The 24,094-nt window shown below is 42.2% G+C and overlaps 1 pseudogene; it reads left to right on the top strand.

The window, feature by feature from the left end:
- The window catches only part of LOC110502094, a 332,876-nt pseudogene that overhangs the window by 207,230 nt on the left and 101,552 nt on the right, over positions 1–24,094 (top strand).

The following is a 24,094-nucleotide window of genomic DNA, read 5'->3' as shown; positions in this document are numbered from 1 at the left end:
GCCAGCATCCCGGAGTCGCCAAAATCAAATCAAACTGTATTTGCGGGTAAGGGTAAAAGTGACTAGGCAATCAGGATAAGCTGTATAATAAACAGAGTGGCAGCAGCGTATGTGAAGTGTGAAAGTGTGTCAATGTATGAGTGTGTGTGGCGTCAATATGCAGGTGTGTGTGTATATGTTTTGTGTGTGTTGGAGTGTCAGTGTAGTATGTGTGGGTAGAGTCTATCGAGTGTACATAGAGCCAGTGCAAAGGAGTCAGCACAAAACGATTAAGATAAATAAATAAATAAGGGAGTCAATGTAAATAGTCCGGGTTACCATCAAATCAAATCAAATCAAATTGTATTTGTCACATACACATGGTTAGCAGATGTTAATGCGAGTGTAGTGAAATGCTTGTGCTTCTAGTTCCGACAATGCAGTAATAACCAACAAGTAATCTAACTAAAAATACCAAAACTACTGTCTTATACACAGTGTAAGGGGATAAAGAATATGTACATAAGGATATATGAATGAGTGATGGTACAGAGCAGCATAGGCAGGATACAGTAGATGGTATCGAGTACAGTATATACATGAGGTGAGTATGTAAACAAAGTGGCATAGTTAAAGTGGCTAGTGATACATGTATTACATAAGGATGCAGTCGATATAGAGTACAGTATGCATATGAGATGAATAATGTAGGGTAAGTAACATTATATAAGGTAGCATTGTTTAAAGTGGCTAGTGATATATTTACATCATTTCCCATCAATTCCCATTATTAAAGTGGCTGGAGTTGAGTCAGTGTCAGTGTCAGTGTGTTGGCAGCAGCCACTCAATGTTAGTGGTGGCTGTTTAACAGTCTGATGGCCTTGAGATATAAGCTGTTTTTCAGTCTCTCGGTCCCAGCTTTGATGCACCTGTACTGACCTCGCCTGATAGCGGGGTGAACAGGCAGTGGCTCGGATGGTTGATGTCCTTGATGATCTTTATGGCCTTCCTGTAACATCGGGTGGTGTAGGTGTCCTGGAGGGCAGGTAGTTTGCCCCCGGTGATGCGTTGTGCAGACCTCACTACCCTCTGGAGAGCCTTACGGTTGTGGGCGGAGCAGTTGCCGTACCAGGCGGTGATACAGCCCGCCAGGATGCTCTCGATTGTGCATCTGTAGAAGTTTGTGAGTGCTTTTGGTGACAAACCAAATTTCTTCAGCCTACTGAGGTTGAAGAGGCGCTGCTGCGCCTTCTTCACGATGCTGTCTGTGTGAGTGGACCAATTCAGTTTGTCTGTGATGTGTATGCCGAGGAACTTAAAACTTGCTACCCTCTCCACTACTGTTCCATCGATGTGGATAGGGGGGTGTTCCCTCTGCTGTTTCCTGAAGTCCACAATCATCTCCTTAGTTTTGTTGACGTTGAGTGTGAGGTTATTTTCCTGACACCACACTCCGAGGGCCCTCACCTCCTCCCTGTAGGCCGTCTCGTCGTTGTTGGTAATCAAGCCTACCACTGTTGTGTCGTCCGCAAACTTGATGATTGAGTTGAAGGCGTGCGTGGCCACGCAGTCGTGGGTGAACAGGGAGTACAGGAGAGGGCTCAGAACGCACCCTTGTGGGGCCCCAGTGTTGAGGATCAGCGGGGTGGAGATGTTGTTGCCTACCCTTACCACCTGGGGGCGGCCCGTCAGGAAGTCCAGTACCCAGTTGCACAGGGCGGGGTCAAGACCCAGGGTCTCGAGCTTGATGACGAGCTTGGAGGGTACTATGGTGTTGAATGCCGAGCTGTAGTCGATGAACAGCATTCTCACATAGGTATTCCTCTTGTCCAGATGGGTTAGGGCAGTGTGCAGTGTGGTTGAGATTGCATCGTCTGTGGACCTATTTGGGCGGTAAGCAAATTGGAGTGGGTCTAGGGTGTCAGGTAGGGTGGAGGTGATATGGTCCTTGACTAGTCTCTCAAAGCACTTCATGATGACGGAAGTGAGTGCTACGGGGCGGTAGTCGTTTAGCTCAGTTACCTTAGCTTTCTTGGGAACAGGATCAATGGTGGCCCTCTTGAAGCATGTGGGAACAGCAGACTGGTATAGGGATTGATTGAATATGTCCGTAAACACACCGGCCAGCTGGTCTGCGCATGCTCTGAGGGCGCGGCTGGGGATGCCGTCTGGGCCTGCAGCCTTGCGAGGGTTAACACGTTTAAATGTCTTACTCACCTCGGCTGCAGTGAAGGAGAGTCTGCATGTTTTCGTTGCAGGCCGTGTCAGTGGCACTGTATTGTCCTCAAAGCGGGCAAAAAAGTTATTTAGTCTGCCTGGGAGCAGGACATCCTGGTCCGTGACTGGGCTGGATTTCTTCTTGTAGTCCGTGATTGACTGTAGACCCTGCCACATGCCTCTTGTGTCTGAGCTGTTGAATTGAGATTCTACTTTGTCTCTGTACGCTTAGCTTGTTTGATAGCCTTGCGGAGGGAATAGCTGCACTGTTTGTATTCGATCATGTTACCAGTCACCTTGCCCTGATTAAAAGCAGTGGTTCGCGCTTTCAGTTTCACGCGAATGCTGCCATCAATCCACGGTTTCTGGTTAGGGAATGTTTTAATCGTTGCTATGGGAACGACATCTTCAACGCACGTTCTAATGAACTCGCACACCGAATCAGCGTATTGGTCAATATTGTTATCTGACGCAATACGAAACATGTCCCAGTCCACGTGATGGAAGCAGTCTTGGAGTGTGGAGTCAGCTTGGTCGGACCAGCGTTGGACAGACCTCAGCATGGGAGCCTCTTGTTTTAGTTTCTGTCTGTAGGCAGGGATCAACAAAATGGAGTCGTGGTCAGCTTTTCCGAAAGGAGGGCGGGGCAGGGCCTTATATGCGTCGCGGAAGTTAGAGTAACAATGATCCAAGGTTTTTCCACCCCTGCTTGCGCAATCGATATGCTGATAAAACTTGTTTTCAGATTAGCTTTGTTAAAATCCCCAGCTACAATAAATGCAGCCTCCGGATAAATGGATTCCAGTTTGCAAAGAGTCAAATAAAGTTTGTTCAGAGCCATCAATGTGTCTGCTTGGGGGGGGATATATACGGCTGTGATTATAATCGAAGAGAATTCTCTTGGTAGATAATGCGGTCTACATTTGATTGTGAGGAATTCTAAATCAGGTGAACAGAAGGATTTGAGTTCCTGTATGTTTCTTTCATCACACCATGTCTCGTTAGCCATAAGGCATACGCCTCCGCCCCTCTTCTTACCAGAAAGATGTTTGTTTCTGTCGGCGCGATGCGTCGAGAAACGCGCTGGCTGCACCGCCTCGGATAGCGTCTCTCCAGTGAGCTATGTTTCCGTGAAGCAAAGAACGTTAGTCTCTGATGTCCCTCTGGAATGCTACCCTTGCTCGGATTTCATCAACCTTGTTGTCAAGAGACTGGACATTGGCGAGAAGAATGCTAGGGAGTGGTGCACGATGTGCCCGTCTCCGGAGTCTGACCAGAAGACCGCCTCGTTTCCCTCTTTTTCGGAGTCGTTTTTTTGGGTCGCTGCATGGGATCCATTCCGTTGTCCTGGGTGAAAGGCAGAACACAGTATCCGCGTCGCGAAAAACATATTCTTGGTCATACTGATCGTGAGTTGACGCTGATCTTATATTCAGTAGTTCTTCTCGACTGTATGTAATGAAACCTAAGATGACCTGGGGTACTAATGTAAGAAATAACACGTAAAAAAACAAAACACTGCATAGTTTCCTAGGAACGCGAAGCGAGGCGGCCATCTCTGTTGGCGCCGGAAGTCACTTTGATTAACTGTTCAGTAGTCTTATGGCTTGGGGGTAGAAGCTGTTCAGTATAATGGTTTTGGAGTGACAGTCACAGGGACCAGGGTTTGAGTCCCAGTCAGGGTACCCCCCAATCCACAATATTGGTGTCAGGTGTTAGAGGGCGTTATTGAATATATGTCCCAGCCAAGTTTTAGTTACAGTACATTTGTGTTAAGCTAGTGATGTTTCTGTCAGATTTCCGTACTGCACATGTGATGGCAGTGTATGTAAAACAATTGTGCAATCGATTGATATAAATCATCATGCTATCATTCTGCCAGGTAGGCCTACCTTGCATTCAACATTTAATTGGGAAGGGTTTGGGGGAAAAACTTAGAAAATGACTGTTTCAGCAGGCATTGTGGATTTTATAGAGCCAATATACAGTATATCTTGCTTTTAGAAGTGTTTACTTCAGGTCGACTACAAGCATCTATTGAGTTGCAATGTCTCATAAATTGAATGTCCAAATAAACCTAAAGTATCTACAAAATTTGATTTGCAGCGACACAATTCAAAATTCCTTTTACTGTTTGCGATTCACAGATGATTCTTATGATTCCCATGATTTGATTTACCACGATTTAACCAAACCCCAATTACTACAATGGCGAAGCACATCATTCATTCAAAGAATTGTTTAAAAATAATCGATTCATAACCCCATTGCCAAAGAACATTTACCTGCAAAGTTCTACTATTATATCCCAGGGCTTCCCTTCCTTTTGTTGTCTACAACTGCCTTGGTTTTATTTACTCAGAACTGTAACGTGTGCGCTGAGAGTTGGGAAGCAAGTTCAGGGAGTGAATGTTTTAATAAATAAACGTAACATAATACAAAACACAAACAACGCACAGACATGACACTGGAACAGAAACAATAACGCCTGGGGAAGAAACGAAAGGAAGTGACATATATAGGGAAGGTAATCAGGGAGGTGATGGAGTCCAGGTGAGTCTGGTGATGCGCAGGTGCGTGTAACGATGGTGACAATTGTGCACCATAATGAGCAGCCTGGTGACCTAGAGGCTGGAAAGGGACAACACGTGACAAGACATGTCATATAAATAGATTCTAAGAGATTTTGAACACAGTGGTAATTTGTCCCTGTGTATAAAACCAGCATTCTCCCTAATCAAATTTCTGTCAAAATCCCTCTGGATTCCTTGTCATCTTTCTCTAGCTCTCTCTCAATTCATAGGGGTTTTATTGGCATGGGAATGCATGGCATGTTTACATTGTTTATTTCACTTGCTTTGGCAATCAACAAAAGTGAGAAGACACAAAACATTAAAAATATTAGAATATAACATTAAATATTACACTCAAAAAGATAAAGACATTTCAAGTGTTATATTATCCGCTATGTACAGTGTTTTAGCAATGTGTAAATAGTTGTAGTAGGAATAGTAGGGGATGATAAATAAAGAGAGAAATATTGGTGGTATTTACAATGTTTGTGCTCCACTGGTTGCCCTTTCTCTTGCTCTTTCTCTCCTGCTGGCCAGTTGTTTTCCCTGTAACAAGCTGTGCTCCTTGAATCAACACCTGTCCTATTAATCCCTGCATGGCAGCAGGGCTAATGTGATGATGGTTACGAGCATGTCCCACTAATGGCTGAGACTACAGACCTGCAGGAAGACCTGCCTGGTGGCCCCAGCATAGAGAGAGACTCCCAAAGGAGCCGTCTGTCTGATGTATTCCTGCCTCCCTCTCTGTGACACTGTCATACATTTACATAGCAACAACTGGGTTTAGCACTAACCTAGGAGAGGTTGTTTGTGTGTACAGGGGTTGATGATGCAGTGATTAATTAATTAATTTGTGCTATGTATTCAAAGTCTGTTTTTTATTTTATTTTATTTATGTTTTCATCAATATTTACTCATTTGATGTTTAGATGTAATTGACATGAAGTCTTTGAAAAGCATATATGTTTTACTAGAGTACAATGAAGTAGAGGATTTAGCTATGGCTTGGTATTGGCACTCTAGACATATTAGACAAGTTATGAATGATTTCACTGATGTACTGCTTTGTAAATCACAGGTCATCGTGAAGTCAGGGCCAGGAACTTTTTTTGGTCTGGCTATTTATGGGGACTTCCTCTTCTGGTCGGACTGGGCTCGCAGGGCCGTGCTACGATCCAACAAGTACACAGGTGGAGAGACCAAGGTTCTGCGAGCAGATATCCCCCACCAGCCCATGGGAATCATCGCTGTGACAAATGACTCCAACAGCTGTGAGTATCTAGACTTACGACACCAACTCCCAGGAATCTAGACTTCCGACACCAACTCCCTGAATTCTTATCTCAAAAAGACAGGGATAGACTGTTTGTGAATGTTTGGGGGCCCATGTATGTCTGTGCAATGCACTTATGCCCACACATTATTTCCCTCCAATATGGAATGTGTAAGAGAAGAATAGATCTGTAGTGTAATAGTATTTTTTTTCATCTGTCTGTTACAGATCTGTGCATTTGCCTACATTTGTCTGTTTAATTTAGTTTGGTGTTTGGGATTATTTTTACTTATTAGTTTTCCAGTAGGACTCACAGCAGTGTATCTACCTACCAGGGCTCCTTCTCTTGATGTGAAGAAAATGGTGGGAATGATAAATTAAGATGGTTTTATTTAGCTGGGGAGAAACTAAAGCTGGCAACGTAATTAATAAAAAATAATCCCCGAGTTCGATAGGAGGGCTCTGAAGTGTGCATATGTACTGTAAGTACTAGGACATTGGGAAAAGTACTTAAGAGCTTCCCAACGGCTTGACTCTCTCTATGAAGATGTTGAGGGACTTTTCCTTCTCATTTATTTCATCATCACAAATGATCACAGACATAACTTTTTGACCTCTCCGTCTTGCCAATTGATAAGTAACAACCTGCAATGTTTAAATTAATAAATCATTTTATCCAAAGCTAATTACAGTACAGGTAATGCATCCATTTTTAGTATGTATGTGATCCCTGCGGGCATTGAACCTAGTTTGCTACCGTCACACTAGTACATGTAAAGCTGAGTTACACAGGACCACTGTTCATCTCACCCCAGTTTTCCTCCTCCAGATAGTTAAATGTGAAGTCAATGCTTCCACATTTTCATCAGTCTTCCTATCGGTCCTTCCTGATCCTCTCGTTCCTCTGTAATCAGATGAGGCCAACCTGAACCTGGGGGCTCCAGGAGTTCTTCCAGAGGCCTGCTGAGTCATCCATCCATCCTCACACACACGCGCACACACACACCGACACATCCCTCACACACACATCCCCCACACACAGACACTGATGCGTGAATGAGAGACAGAGGGTTGGAGGGGAGGGAAGGAAAGGAAAGCTATGGTTCATTTGTCACGTGTCTCTCCAGTGAGCACTGGTGATGCCTGTGCTTTATTGTTTCCCCTCCCTCTGCATCCTTCGCTCTTTCTTTATCAGGGAGGATGAGACCATACCTGCTTGTTCCTGTTACACTGACTGAGCTGATGCGTTCTTTATGCTGGGCTGGTGGGAGGTGGGAGCTGTGGGTTGGGACCGTTGGCCTTGAAATAAACTCTGTTAATTGAGGTTTAGCCGTTAATTAACTGGTGACATTCAGTTTAGTTTATTGGTCGTTCTTCAGCGTTAAATGTTCTTAAAAACAGTTGATAATAAAAATTCTGAATGTCTTTGACATTGCAAGATACTGTAATAATTGCAACCTCACTTTGTCTCTGTCTTTTTGCCTCACGTTGTGTCTATAAAGCATCTGTTGTTCGTCTCCTGTTGTGTCTATAATATCTCTGATTGGCTGTGTGTTCTGTAGGTGAGATGTCCCCATGCAGACTCAATAACAGTGGCTGTGGTGACTTGTGTCTGTTGACCCCAGATGGAAGAGTTAACTGTAGTTGTCGGGGAGCACGTGTGTTATTAGATGACAACAGATGCATTTGTAAGTTATGAGATTATTTATTTTTTAACCCCTTTTTCTCCCCAATTTTGTGATATCCATCTGGTAGTTAAAGTATTGTACCATCGCTGCAACTGCCGTACGGACTCGGGAGTAGCGAAGGTCAAGAGCCATGTGTCCTCCGAAACAGGACCTCGCCAAGCCGCACTGCTTCTTGACACACTGCTCGCTTAACCCGGAAGTCAGACGCACCAATGTGTCGGAGGAAACACCGTACCACTGGCGACCAAAGTCAGCGTGCGTGCGCCCGGCCTCCACAAGGAGTCGCAAGAGCGCGATGAGACAAGGACATCCCAGTCGGCCAAACTCTCCACCAACCCGGATGAGACTGGACCAATTGTGCACCGCCACATGGGTTTCCCTGTCGCGGCCGGCTGCGACAAATCCCAGGATCAAACCCAGATCTGTAGTGAAACCACTAGCACTGCGATGCAGTGCCTTAGACCGCTGTGCCACTTGGAGTCCCGAAATGTAGCTTTTTAACCAACCATACATTCAATAATCTTGCAATTCTCACAAAAAAACATAACTAGTAGTTTAGATCAGATTTTCAACTTTTTTTAGAGAAATGTTTCCTGTTCAGTAATTATCTATACACTTTTATTCACTGGCAAGGACAGACTGTTATAGGTAGTTGTAATACATTAGCACCCAATTAACTTTTTTTTCAGAGAGGAATATGCAGTGTTTGTACTTTTAACATAAAGGTCATACTGGAACAGTTACAGCTAAGCCTGGTGCAGCTACTGCTAACTTTAAGACCACAGCTAAAGCCATTGTGGTGAGAAAATGCACAAACATTTGACTTAACTTGTTTAACTAGCTTAGCCATCTTCTTTTGCAGCAGGGAATTCCTCCTGCAACATCCACAAGGAGTTTGAATGCGGGAACGGCGAATGCATCAACTATCAGTTCACATGTGATGGAATAGCGCATTGCAAAGACAAATCAGATGAGAAAATGCAATATTGTGGTAAGCAATTGATCTCATATCAGCATTTTGGTACTTCAAATCTCTCCCAGTCAACAAAAATATAATGAATGATCTACTACTGCATGCAAGCAAGCATAAGCCCATTCCTATAATGGATGTGCTTATACACATATACAGCGCATATGAAATGGAAAGGGGGATACCTAGTCAGTTGTACAACTGAATGCCTTCAACTGAAATGTGTCTTCTTCATTTAACCCAACCCATCTGAATCAGAGAGGTGCAGGGGGCTGCCTTAATCGATATCCACTTCTTCGACAACCAGGGTTGGTGTCTATTCCATACAAATTTCAGTCACTTCAGGAAGTACACTGAATTTCCAATTCCAACTAACTTCAATGCTTTCCAATGAGGAATTGGAATTTGGTTTACTTTCTGAGTGGAATTGAAATGTATTTGATCCCAACCCTGATGACATCCATTGGAGAATTGGCTAGAGCACATTCAGTGTGGGACTGCACAGTTGCTATCTAGAGGATGTCATAAGAAGAAGATTACTACCATTACCATTTCCTATTTGAAGTGAACACATTTTGTTTTGTAATTTCACCAGATAACAGGGACTGTAGGAGAGGCTTCAGGGCGTGTGACAACCAACGCTGTGTGGCCAACAGTCATTTCTGCGATGGCGTGGATGACTGTGGGGACAACTCAGACGAGGCCTTCTGTAACAGTGAGTATGGATAGATCGACCGCTTAATCACCCAGTATATCCAGACCGCGTGTGTGTGTGTGCGTGCGTGTGTGCGTGCGTGTGTGCGTGCGTGCGTGCGTGCGTGCGTGCGTGCGTGCGTGTGTGCAACATATAGCAGGCTTCACACTGGGCTGAGCCTCTCTTTAATGAGCCCCAGCATCACATAGATCCTCAAAGACCAAGGGCCACTCTCAGACAGAGAATACTGTCTGAGACAGAAGGGCAGGATATTGGGCACAAATTGTTCAGAAAATCATGCAAAGATTGCCGCGAATCGCCAATCTTTGTCATTGCTATTCTAATCAAGTGACATTATTTGCTATTATTTTCAATTTAGTTTCTGTGGCTGTTATTCAGCTGCATGCAGTTAGCCCAGAGGAAAACAAACCCAGCACTCTTTAACAGGAACTTAATGTGCTTTAAACCTGAAACGAGACAATTAAGAGAGGCCATGAGGCAGCAGTAGGATTCTCTAAAGATGGATGAAGCTCCCAAGGACTGAGATATCAGGCACGTCTAGCTGTAATGACTCTCAAAGCATGCAGTCGGTTTGTTTTTTTAATGGTAAATTATCAACACCCCTGTTTCTATAACCATTAAAACATTTCATTATATGCATTTAAATGAAAATACCATAGTTTCCGTAGATGGTAAATCGAGCAAGAAAATCCAGTTTTACTAGATCGATCAAATATAATGTCCCTGTAGGTTTTCAGTATCTAATTTGCATTTGTTTATTAGTAGTGCAGACCATAAATGGCATTTGCATAAACTAAATGATCATTATTAAGTCCTGATGTTTTTTTAACTAGGCAAGGCAGTTAAGAACAAATTCTTATTTACAATGTCAGCCTACACTGGCAAAACCCGGACGGCGCTGGGCCAATTGTTCACCACCCTATGGAACTCCCAATTATGGCCTGTTGTGATACAGCCTGGATTTGAACCAGGGTGTCTGTAGTGACACCTCTAGCACTGAGATGCAGTGCCTTAGACCGCTGCGCCACTCAGGAGTGGACTTGATGACTTGTATACCTTTGCTTGTTTGCTTCTCACGCATGCACGCACATAATGCGCACGTACACAAACAACTGACATCCTCCCTATCCTATATATCCTCCCTAGACCTGATGCTAAACACTACTGAGTCATCTACCTGGATTATACTATTAACTGCTCCCTCTCTTCCTGATGAGTTGTTCCTAGCATCGGGTCTTTTCGAAGGGTTAATTTCTCTCTCCCCTCTCAGATGTCACGTGTGCATCTTTTGAATCCTCATGCCAGGATGGGAGCTGTATCCCCGGCTCAGCCTGGTGTAACCAGGTCATTGACTGTGCTGATGCCTCAGATGAAAAGAATTGCAGTAAGTTAAGCCTTTTTAATGTATGGTATGTGTCATGATCAAAAAAATGCACTATGCTAACATGGTGACCTCATCACCATTGATGGATTGCTTGTTTTCAGTCAGTCAGCATTATCCAGATAGTAATTTATTTGTTATTGCACAGGTAAACAAGCAACTTAATGTACAGTGTTACTAGCTAGGCCTCCATCCGATTGGCAAATGATTTTCATTTAAATATTCTAAAATCCGCACTAAGAAAATATGCGCATTTTCCTACCAGTGGTGTGTTTCCACAAAAAAAAAACTTGTTGTGGATAAAGTAGTGTACACAAAATGTACCTTTTCGGATAAGTTTTCATGTAAGTCTAAAGTTCAATGTGTTTACATAATATTTTTGTCACAAACTGTTGTGTTAAATTGCAAATGTTCCTACTCTGGTCTTGGCTCTTGCCAACAGCTCGCAGATACAGTGCTGGTAGGCTGTGCGGGTAAACTAGTCTACATGATGAGGTTATTATGGATAAGAGCAAGAATTGTTTTATTTGGCACAGCAGTCAAGCAATCGTCATCAAGTCACCATAATAAGACACTTGACATTTATTGGAAAGGAGCATCAAGATCACAGTGCACCACCCTGTGAAGTTCATCACAAGTTAATTCATATGTAGCCTAATAAACTACATGGTTTCCCGAGTCGTAGTGGCATGACCACACACCATATCATTGCATGACTCCAAGTTTATTTGCCAGATGATGGTTATTATATCAATATGCATAAAGGCATTTCCATCGCCATTTCTCACATTATTCATTTTACCGACACAAAAAGATCTCACCATGTCGAACAAACAAATGATCAGTCTGCATTTATAAAACTGTACCGAATCTTCCTGTTTCCATTACAGCTGTGGACCGTTTTTTTTGTTATATGTATGACTTTACCTACATAAAAACTGTGGATGGAAACCTGGTTAATGTTACCTTGTTATACCTTAGTGTTACTTACTGTTAGTGGATTTACAGTAGCTTGTGTTTAGCTAGCTAAGGTTGGCTAATGTTTTTGTGTAGACAACACAGACTGCTCTGAATTCTACAAACTGGGGGTGAAAGAAAAAGGCTTCATCAGCTGTAATACCACCTCCCTTTGTATCCACCCCTCCTGGATCTGTGATGGAGCCAACGACTGTGGTGATTATGCAGATGAGACCAACTGCCAGGGTGAGTCTCTTGTCTTGTCTTCTCCTCTCTTCTTTCCTCTCTCTGCCTAAGGAAGACAGATCGAGGAAGTCAGCTTCAATTAGAGAAGACTTGCATAAAATCAAAAAACAAAGATATACCATTTTCTGAAGTGATTAGAGGAGCAGGTCAAGAGTTTCAAGTTCCTTGGTGTCAACATTACCAACAAACTATCATGGTCCAAACACACCACGAAAGTCTTGAAGAGTGCACGGCAACACCTTTTCCCCCTTAGGAGACTGAAAAGATTGACGTGGGTCCCCAGATCCTCAAAAAGTTTTACAGCTGCACCATTGAGAGCATCCTGATCGGTTGCACCACTGCCAGGTATGGCGATGATGCTCGGCATCTGACCGGAGCGCCAAGTCCAGGTCCAAAAGGCACCTTAACAGCTTCTACCCCCAAGCTATAAGTCTGCTGAACAATTAATAAAATTACCACCAGGACTATTTACATCGAAGGGGGGGCTTTGTTTTTACACTGCTGCAACTCGCTGTTTATTATCTATGCATAGTCACTTTACCCCTACCTACAGTACATGTACAAATGACCTCGACTAACCTGTACCCCCGCACATTGACTTGGTACCTGTACCCCCTGTTTATAGCCTCGTTAGTTTATTGTGTTACTATTTATTTTATTTTTTACTTTAGTTTATTTAGTAATTATTTTCTTAACTATATTTCTTGATCTGCATCGTAAGTAAGCATTTCATGGTAGGGTCTACACCTATTGTATGTTACATTTAATTTAATTTGATTAGGGGTGCCAGAGTTCAAGTTTAGGGAAAAGATAATGACCTGAATCACCACTGTATGAATATTTAGAAAATAAATTCTCAACACAAAGGACTAAAGGTCAAGAGGACTAGAATTAACGATCAATGGAAATAGTGTTTTTTCTGTAACAGGGAATTAATGATCAATGGAAATCTACATGGCAAGTTCTCATTGGTCCAAATTGTCTATACATCGCACCTGAAATGTGATGCGTGTTATCTGGCCATTGGCCCAATTTTATTGCCAGGAATTCTAATTGGTCAACCACAGGCGAGGGTTGGGGGTATATAATGTTTGGTTCAGATTCTGTCTCTTTGTTCTGTGGAAAGAATCACTGAGGACAGGGGAGAATGAACATCTTAGATGAAATTGTTAGATTACTTGTTAGATATTACTTGCATGGTCGGAACTAGAAGCACAAGCATTTCGCTACACTCGCATTAACATCTGCTAACCATGTGTATGTGACCAATCAAATGTGATTTGATTTGTCTACCTCTCAGCATAACATCTATGATTTGTCCTCTTTGAATAAACCTATTTTTCTCCCCCTGATTTGCTTTGGGGTCTGTGTTATTGAAGAGTAACATCAACTGCTAACACCACTGAATCACCTCTGAGATGACTCTTCCCTTACGTTGTTTTCTCGGCCCTAGTTTCCCATGGGCAGAAGTGTGAAGAGGGCCACTTCGCCTGCCCCAGCGGTAACTGCATCTCCAGTGTGTGGCTGTGTGATGGACAGAAGGACTGTGAGGATGGGGCAGATGAGTTTCAGTGTGGTAAGGCTATGCTATGTTGATAGCCCATTACATTACAAAGAGAATATTTATAAGATGGCTTGTCTGAATGACTTATAGACATCTATAGGAATCCAGTGTATTTATATGGACAGAAAGACTGTGATTACTAGGCCGATGGGGTTCTGTACAGTACCATTTGGGTAGACACATTTTCATTGCATTACAGAATACCATTTATTAGTTGGCTTGTCTCACGGCCGGCCTGCTCATTAGGCAGGATTAAGCGGCTGCCTATGGTGGCAGATTGACAAGGGCAGAATTTTCTGAGCTAAACTGACCAAGACGCACCTCCAAAAGCAACACATAAAACCTCACATAATTCTGCCCAAAAACGATGACAATTTCTCTCAACCAGTGGCATGTGGGCGTTTTAGGTTAAGCAGTGCCCACTTTGTTAAAGGTAGGGGCTTGCTTATCCATTCCAAGCACGCCCCTCAAGGGTGTTGTTGGAGAGATGCAGCTCTGCAGTGCTCCACCAACATTCTGTCAAAAAGAAATACATCTAACATAAATCATGTAGCAGAGGATATGGTAGAAAGGATATGGTAGAAAGAGTGTGTGGTCTTTTCTGTAATCTACAGCTTGGAGATAAAATGTACGACAATGTAATGAGACAGACAATTTTTACGATCAAATAGCCTAACATAAATGGCACTCAATCAAATAAAAAATGCGCTGTCATGTTAACAAGCAACATTTCCTAAAAACAGGACAGGTCAAAATAAAATGGACAGTATTAAAGGGACCATCACAACTGTTGTCCAGGAGTTTCACCCCATTGTCATGATTAGTGGTTTCAAGTTTGTATCCGTCAATATTTGACAAGCTAGTCATAGTGAAAAAGAATATACTTCTACATTACCCGCTGTGTAAACACATTGCCAATTGTCTCGCGATAACTCCTTGGTAGCTGATATTCAGAGCTTAAATAGCCATATTAATTAGTCACAAGAATCAGGACTAATAAAACCAATGCAATGGCCTGTTTTAGACACGGTGGGCCTACTACATTATAGTGGGCATTCATAAAATGTAATTGGGGGCCGACATGGTAGGCTACATCCCAGTAAGCACGAGCCGACGTATTTTGGACATTATTTTTTTTTGTCCTGCCCGGACCTCATTTTTTGGTGTTTTACAAATGGTAGGCTTACCACATAGATGGGCATTCATAAAATTGTAATTCAGGCAACACTGTTTGCTACGCCTCAGTAAGCACGAACCAAAGCCTTTTGGACATGTTTTTTTGGTGCCGTTCCGGACCAGCCTTGATTTCAACATCCACAAACATTGGTTTTTGGTCCAGACCAAATCTGAACCAATCATAGACGTCTATGTTTGGTTCAGATTTTGTCCGGTCTGGATCAGCCTTTATTTGGCCCAAACATAGACGTAGAACACCTATAAATTACTTATTTTGAACTTTCATTCAGAACCAAAACTGAGCATGATTTCAACATCTGCAAACATCCGTAAAATATGTATTTTCATCATCCAGAAAATAAGTATTTTCAATTTCATTCAGAACTGTCTGGAAAAGACGCCTTTTCAACATTCTGGAAATATGTATTTTAAACATTCAACGTCATTATTCTTACTGGGACTATTCTAGTTTTGCAGGGGCAGCATTCTTTGGTCTCACCTATGGCGGCAGAACGGCAAGGACCGGCCCTGGCCTGTCTGAATTATTTCTAGACAACCACAGGAAGACACAAATCCAGTGTTAGCAATGAGAAATCACTAATGATTGGAGTTAATTGTCTCTACTGGATATTGTATTGTTCATCCTCATTGTGTATTTAATTGCTTGCCAAGTTGTCTGCTAGCCTACTTATGTGTATAGAGCATATACCTCCAGCCCTGATATTCAAATAAAGCCACTTAAAAAGGACACAAGGGTGCTTTTTCTCTGGCTTTGAATTAGCATATTCTCCCCTTGTGTGTAACAGTTAATTAATTATCCATTAGTCATTGTGAATTGTTACCAGAGATGGAAACATGTGGGTTCACTGAGAAGTGGCTGACATCTGAACAGATCACATGGAATGTTCTCCCACACTGACCTTTCACACGGAACCTTGTACATGGAACCCTCTCACCAGGGAAGACAAGAACACTTCTAGCCTACCTCTTTGATCCTTTCTAATGTGCGTGTTACTTACCATGACAAAGACTTTCCACCTAGATAGCTCAACCAAAATTGAGTCATGGTCTGGTAAATAGAATTTTCAATCAAACAGATGACTTATTTATGTATACCGTTTATGTTTCATTACTTTTGCTGTCAAAGTGGTGAAGAAGGATCTTCCAAGAGCGTTTGAGTGCCACTGAGGTGGTAATACTTATCCTGACCTGCATCACAGCTAGGCTTCAGATTAATAAATGCCCTGAACTACTGAGGAATTAATTAATTTAGACAGAATGGCCCACACAAATTTTTTATTTTTTTTTATTTTACCTTTATTTAACCAGGCAAGTCAGTTAAGAACACATTCTTATTTTCAATGACGGCCTGGGAACAGTGGGTTAACTGCCTGTTCAGGGGCAGAACGACAGATTTGTACCTTGTCAGCTCGGGGGTTTGAACTCGCAACCTTCCGGTTACTAGTCCAACGCTCTAACCACTAGGCTACCCTGCCGCTGTCATACACTGTCATATGTTATTAACTGTCTTGAAGAGTAAGATCATGTTTATTGAAGTGAAATAAATCACAGTAGATCCTCTAAATTAAGAGCAGAATGAGGTTTGGTAATCATGTTAACTGGGTGACTCAATTTAATCTCAAACAACATGATTCTGTGTACCATCAAATGACTGAAAAACACATTCCCATTCATTTAGCTAAGTGCTCCATTATTGTTTGAATTTATTTGAAATTGAAATAATGGTATTGCGAATTGCAAATGTACCGTAGCTCCTTTCAAAACTAAGCAGAAGGATGCTGCTGTTTAAATATCATTCAGTCTGTTAGATGTTTAGAACTGGCATTCTCAGGACAAATGGAAAATATTTCCATTTCACTGAGTTGATTACCATATAAAAAGCCAGAGCTATTGATAAACTGAAAGTAAAGGAAAAAGGTTAGAAGTAAATGTCATTATATCACTGGAAATCCAGAATCTCACAACTGATTAGATGAAATACTTGTCAGTCATTGTAAAATGTCTGATGATCTTTCCCTGTACAGTGAAATACCACTGAAGCCTAAGATATGAAATATTAGCATCTCTTGAATGAGCCTTTGTCGAGATATCTGAAAGAGACAGAGGCTTTGGATCTAGGCCCCCAAGGCAGGGTGGTTCTTTGAATTTAAATGAATCCAGATATGAAGGTGCATATGTGTTCCTGTCTGTGCGTAGGGCTGTTACGGTGACCATATTACTCACACACCGGAGGTCACAAGTCATGATGGCAGTCAAATTCCATGTGGTAATTAGGCTTCTCCAAGCTCTGATGCTGCCGATGGTCAGGAGTAGCCTACCAAGCTTGCTAACTGCCTGGTCCTCAGCATTCTCTTGTCCCCCGATTTACTCTGACATAAATGCAAATCTAATCGAAAATCGAATCAAACACTTCATGAGAGCCCATGAGCTCATGTTGCACAACATTTCTATAAGCTATGCAATTGCATGAGAAAACTGAATTTTAATGGGCTCTATTAAAAACAGGAGGATCCCATCAGTTTTCTATAGGTTAGGCCTAATATATTTATTTATGAAGTTTCCTAATATTAAGCACATTTTGTCTCTTCATAATAGGAGTATAGCCTACCTGGATGGCATGCACATGAATCACGGGAATAGAGTCCTCCATTCGCTATTTAAGTGCACAGATGACATGTATTTTTTCCCCCTGTCCCTGATTCGAGACAGGTGCGTGATTATGGTTCACTCTAAATCAAACCTAATTTCCCAAATATATTATTTAGTATATGTAAAGATGAGTGTAAATCAAGAATAGTCTGATGGGTGACAATATTGGGCCTATCACTTGTGAATGATGCCCAGCTTGTGTGCAGTCAGGCAAGAAACAGCGCATGCCTTTTTTTGCAACTTTTTCAAATCATAGTCGCAAACCTCATGTAGCCTAGCCCTAAGCACTCACCGACCGGTAGCACTCACGTCTGTAACCATGAAGTGTTTTGAAAGGTTGGTCATGGCTCACATCAACACCATTATCCCAAAAACCCTAGACCCACTCCGATTGCATACCGCCCCAACAGATCCACAAACGATGCAATCTCTATTGCACTCCACAGTGCCCTTTCACACCTGGAAAAAAGGAACATCTATGTGAGAATGCTATTAGTTGACTACAGCTCAGCGTTCAACACCATAGTGCACTCAAAGCTCATCACTAAGCAAAGTACCCTAGGACTGAACATCTCCCTCTGCAACTGGATCCTGAATTCACTGACGGGCTGCCCCCAGGTGGTAAGGGTAGGTAAAAACACATCCGCCACGCTGATCCTTAACACGGGGGCCCCTCAGGGGTGTGTGCTCAGTCCCCTCCTGTACTCCCTGTTCACTCATGACTGCACGGCCAGGCATGACTCTAACACCATCATTAAGTTTGCTATTGACACAACAGTGGTAGGCTTGATGACCAACAACAACGAAGCAGCGAGGCAGCAACCTCTACCTCAACGTGATCAAGACTAAGGAGATGATTGTGGACTACAGGAAAAGGAGGACCGAGCACGCCCACATTCTCATTGATGGGGCTGTAGTAGAGCAGGTTGAGAGTGTCCACATCACCAACAAACTATTGTGGCCCATGCACACCAGGACAGTCGTGAAGATGGCACGACAAACCTATTTCCCCCCAGGAGACTGAAAAGATTTGGCATGGGTCCTCAGAGGCTCAAAAGGTTCTGCAGCTGCACCATCGAGAGCATCCTGACTGGTTGCATCACTGCCTGGTATGACAACTGCTCGGCCTCCGACCGCAAGGCACTACAGAAGGTAGTTTGTACGGCCCAGTACATTACCTGGGCTAAGTTCCTTGCAATCCAGGACCTCTGTACCAGGTGTTGTCAGAGGGAGGCCCTAAAAAATTGTCAAAGACTCCAGCGACCCTAGTCATAGACTGTTCTCTCTGCTACCGCACGGCAAGTGGTACCGGAGCACCAAGTCTAGGTCCAAGAGGCTTCTAAACAGCTTCTACCCTAAAGCCATAAGACTCCTGAACATCTAATCAAATGACTACCGAGACTACTTGCATTGCCCCTCCCCCTTGTTTTACACTGCTGCTACTCTCTGTTATTATCTATGCATAACTCACTTTAATAACTCTACCTACATGTATATATTACCTCAATTACCTCGACTAACCGGTGCCCCCGCACATTGACTCTGTACCGGTATCCGCTGTATATACAGTGCCTTGCGAAAGTATTCGGCCCCCTTGAACTTTGCGACCTTTTGCCACATTTCAGGCTTCAAACATAAAGATATAAAACTGTATTTTTTTGTGAAGAATCAACAACAAGTGGGACACAATCATGAAGTGGAACGACATTTACTGGATATTTCAAACTTTTTTAACAAATCAAAAACTGAAAAATTGGGCGTGCAAAATTATTCAGCCCCTTTACTTTCAGTGCAGCAAACTCTCTCCAGAAGTTCAGTGAGGATCTCTGAATGATCCAATGTTGACCTAAATGACTAATGATGATAAATACAATCCACCTGTGTGTAATCAAGTCTCCGTATAAATGCACCTGCACTGTGATAGTCTCAGAGGTCCGTTAAAAGCGCAGAGAGCATCATGAAGAACAAGGAACACACCAGGCAGGTCCGAGATACTGTTGTGAAGAAGTTTAAAGCCGATTTGGACACAAAAAGATTTCCCAAGCTTTAAACATCCCAAGGAGCACTGTGCAAGCGATAATATTGAAATGGAAGGAGTATCAGAACACTGCAAATCTACCAAGACCTGGCCGTCCCTCTAAACTTTCAGCTCATACAAGGAGAAGACTGATCAGAGATGCAGCCAAGAGGCCCATGATCACTCTGGATGAACTGCAGAGATCTACAGCTGAGGTGGGAGATTCTGTCCATAGGACAACAATCAGTCGTATATTGCACAAATCTGGCCTTTAAGGAAGAGTGGCAAGAAGAAAGCCATTTCTTAAAGATATCCATAAAAAGTGTCGTTTAAAGTTTGCCACAAGCCACCTGGGAGACACACCAAACATGTGGAAGAAGGTGCTCTGGTCAGATGAAACCAAAATTGAACTTTTTGGCAACAATGCAAAACGTTATGTTTGGCGTAAAAGCAACACAGCTGAACACACCATCCCCACTGTCAAACATGGTGGTGGCAGCATCATGGTTTGGGCCTGCTTTTCTTCAGCAGGGACAAGGAAGATGGTTCAAATTGATGGGAAGATGGATGGAGCCAAATACAGGACCATTCTGGAAGCAAACCTGATGGAGTCTGCAAAAGACCTGAGACCTGGACGGAGATTTGTCTTCCAACAAAACAATGATCCAAAACATAAAGCAAAATCTACAATGGAATGGTTCAAAAATAAACATATCCAGATGTTAGAATGGCCAAGTCAAAGTCCAGACCTGAATCCAATCGAGAATCTGTGGAAAGAACTGAAAACTGCTGTTCACAAATGCTCTCCATCCAACCTCACTGAGCTCGAGCTGTTTTGCAAGGAGGAATGGGAAAACATTTCAGTCTCTCGATGTGCAAAACTGATAGAGTTCAAGGGGGCCTGATACTTTCGCAAGGCATTGTAGCCTCGGTATTGTTATTTTACTGCTGCTAATTAATTATTTGTGACTTTATTTCTTATTTTTTAGCTATTTTTCTTAAAACTGCATCGTTGGTTAAGGGCTTGTAACTTAGCATTTCACTGTTGTATTCGTTGCATGTGAAAAATATAATTTGATTTGATTTATCGGTTTTGATACGGTTTGTATCACAGCTAAAGCAAACAAATAACTTCTTAAAATTAAGCACATTAATCTGTTTTACAGCGGGAGTAGAGCATAACTTTGAGAATGGCATTTCCCGCTAATTGATTTCAATTTAGAATATTGCTCTTATAGTCTACTGTACTGCCGTGTGCACTTTGCTGTGCTTATTATGTGAAAAAATAGCCTAATAGTTGATCAACATTTTAAGCTAAACTTTCTGTTCCATCAGCATAATTGGTTTTAAGCAATGTTTTAATGCTTGTGGTTGTATTAATTTGGGATCTATAGCATCCCACAACTGTCCCAGACTATGTTTAGGATATTTATTTCTATGCACAGAATAGAAGAGGTTAGCTTTTGTACTATGGGGGATAGTAGATAGACATAGGCTAATGCTGCTGTCCGTTAGGGCTACTCATCTTTTTGGCTGATGGAAAGTAAATGTGAACAGTTCTTCCAACATCTTTAATATGCGCCTCGGAATTCAATATGGACGCGTGAAGTTGCGTCCTCGATATGTCTGTCTTCACTTGAAGCCTGTGAGTAGGACCCAATCATGTGACGGGCATTGGCTAATAAGAATTGGGAGAGATCTGAGAGAGCCATGTGAGTGAGAGGTGCTTCGGCCCACACAGCTGGGGGAAGGGAATTGTTATTATTATATTCAGCCCAAGGGCACAACGTCCACTGGCCGCACAAGGCATGGATTTTTTTAGGGGGCATTACAGACACACAAAGGAGATACCGCCGGGACATTCAAGGCATTATCAAGTGCTTGTTTAATTGTGAATGTGAAACTGATGAAGTGTGTGCAAAAAAAGCCTTTCATGCTACTTTTTTTCATTAGAGTCGCATCATGCAGCCTTAGAATGTATTAAAAATCAAAACATATAGCCCATTTGTATCACAACTGAAGTTGCATAAATAAATAAATTAAGCATATAGGAGGAACTGTTTCTTTGTTAACTACTCAACACAGAATATTCGCATGTGAACACTCCCTCAAATCGTTTGAAGGAAATATCCTTTATATTCTCTTGAGCTATGTTCAATTGAATTCTTCATTCTTTAAAATAATATAAAATAATGCCATGTAATTCAAAGCAAATCTTGTCTGCTAAATGAGCGAGTGTAACCCACAGCCATAGTGTATGACATGGCCAGATCATGGCCTAACATAAGGACAACTCAGAGTATGATATTCTGTTCTTCTGACTACATTTTCTTCACATCATGTTTCTTTAGACCTGTTTGAAGTTAATCATGAATTTATTGTGATGGTGTAGGCTATAATAAATGGATTTATTAGACTTTTTAAAATGTAGATGTTCCAAAGGTCTGCGTCAGTGGCTCGTAGGTTATGCGTGGAAGCCAGGAGATGCTAAATGTGTTTACGGACTTTAACGGTCAATTACTGTGAGACCGGCAGTGATTTGCTTGACAATCATCGGCTGACAAAATGGCATGACCGCCCCAGCTCTATCTGTGCATCTGTGATTATGTACAGTTCAACAATATAAGGCTTCTGTTGATTTTCAGCATGGAATGTAGTGACCCTAATAGGAAAAGCATATATGAATAGACGCCAGAAGTCAAGACCGGGCCTGTACCATGTACTGTGTAACATTTGCACTTGTCTATTCTTACTAGCACTGACTGCTAATTTCTGCTTTATTGAGAACACATTTTACTTACCATGACTGCAATGTGTGTTATGCTGCATAATTCCACTAAGTAAAGCTCCAGCCTTTTGATTATTATTTTTTTTTACCAGTCAGCTCCCCTTGGAACACTACGGAATTTTTATATTAAAAACTGAAGAGGAGAAAACACCCACAAAATATTTTATTTGGCTCCAATTCCAGTCACCCTCTCTGGAAATAGAAAGGCTAAGGGGCAGATGGTAACCCAAACACTTGTTGTGCTTTGATTAAAAATAACTGGGCGACTTCTACTACTACAGGGTATTGTTGTTTTTGTCCTGTTTTTCTTTCACTTACGTGTTTTGATTCATGGTATTATGAATGTGCTTCTCCCCTAGACTCCTCTTGCCTGTGGAACCAGTTTGCCTGTTCTAAGAACAAATGCATCGCCAAGCAGTGGCTGTGTGATGGAGAGAACGACTGTGAGGACGGACTGGATGAGAGTGTGCAGATATGTGGTAAGTACCCAAGGTCATATAGCTATACTTTGGATGAGGATTGCATGTATTTCAAACATGTAGTTTGAGACCAGTCTGAGACCATTCCCAGCTGGCATTACAACCTGATTACAACATTGTTTTGAGACCAGTTGGAGACGTTTTAGACTAGTTTCTAGACTATTGAAATGATAACACAGAAATTAAGTTAGAGACATATTGAAAATACTTTGATGGGTGGTGAGGCCAAGAGGCAGAGCAATTTCACCATGTAAATGAGATGTAACAATAATGAATTTGCCAATACAAATAAATAATCATAGAACAATAAATATAAAATGTTTGCCGAGAATATTGGTATAATTGGATTGTAATGGAAATGTCAAGGCAATATGAATGAAATAGCCGTAAGCTTTTTCCTTGCACTACTGCAATCAAAAGCAAGGAAGTGCATTTTAAACAGACAAGCATTATTGAGCAAATGTACTTACCTTTATTGTCACAGTATGAGGCTTTGTATTGTCTCTGAGTCCACATAAAACGTAACAGATCTTGTACGATATAGTCCTCTGCTTGAATATACAGATTAATTTGACCCTGTTTGCTACAGCAGGAAAATAATCCTGCAGCAACTGGAAATGTGATTATTGTAATTAATGGACCTTTTTGTAGGGGTTGATACATTTTTCGTAAGGGAAAATCAAGTCTGAACTGTCAAAGTGGAAATTACAAACTTCAGAAGCATTTTTAAAACTAAAACAGTTATACAAGTTGTACATATCCTGCATTGCAGGAAAGTTATCCTGCAACAGGGTGATCAAATTAAGATCCTAGATCTGTCAGTGGCAGGAATGGATATGATAATTTTTCCATCCTTTACGTTATTCATAGTTGTCTTAGGTTATAGTTCAGCTTAGCCCATTCTGCAGTTTGTTTGACCTGCCTCTTTCTCTCTATTGACTCTCAGGTTTGGTAACGTGTGCTCCAGGGTTATTCAGCTGCCCTGGGTCCTACGCCTGTGTCCCTAAACGCTGGCTCTGTGACGGGGAGAGAGACTGTCCTGATGGCAGCGACGAACTGTCTGCAGCTGGATGTGGTAAGTTTGCAATGAGCCTCCATATTAATGTTAAATAGTAAGGACTGTACTGTGGACTTGTCTGTGGCTCTATCTGCTGGTGTGATGTTGCGTCATCTACAGTGCATTCAGAAGGTATTCAGACCCCTTCAATTGATTGGACATAATTTGGAAAGGCACACACCTGTCTATATAAAGGTCCCACAGTTGACAGTGCATGTCAGAGCAAAAATCAAGCCATGAGATCGAAGGAATTGTCCATAGAGCTCAGAGACAGGATTGTATCGGAGCACAGATCTGGGGAAGGGTGCTAAAAAATGTCTGCAGCATTGAAGGTCCCCAAGAAC

This window comes from Oncorhynchus mykiss, chromosome 22, assembly GCF_013265735.2.
Source record: "Oncorhynchus mykiss isolate Arlee chromosome 22, USDA_OmykA_1.1, whole genome shotgun sequence".
Lineage (NCBI taxonomy): Eukaryota > Metazoa > Chordata > Actinopteri > Salmoniformes > Salmonidae > Oncorhynchus > Oncorhynchus mykiss.
Note: the sequence above shows the minus strand (reverse complement) of the source record. Positions and strands in the feature narration are given on the sequence as shown.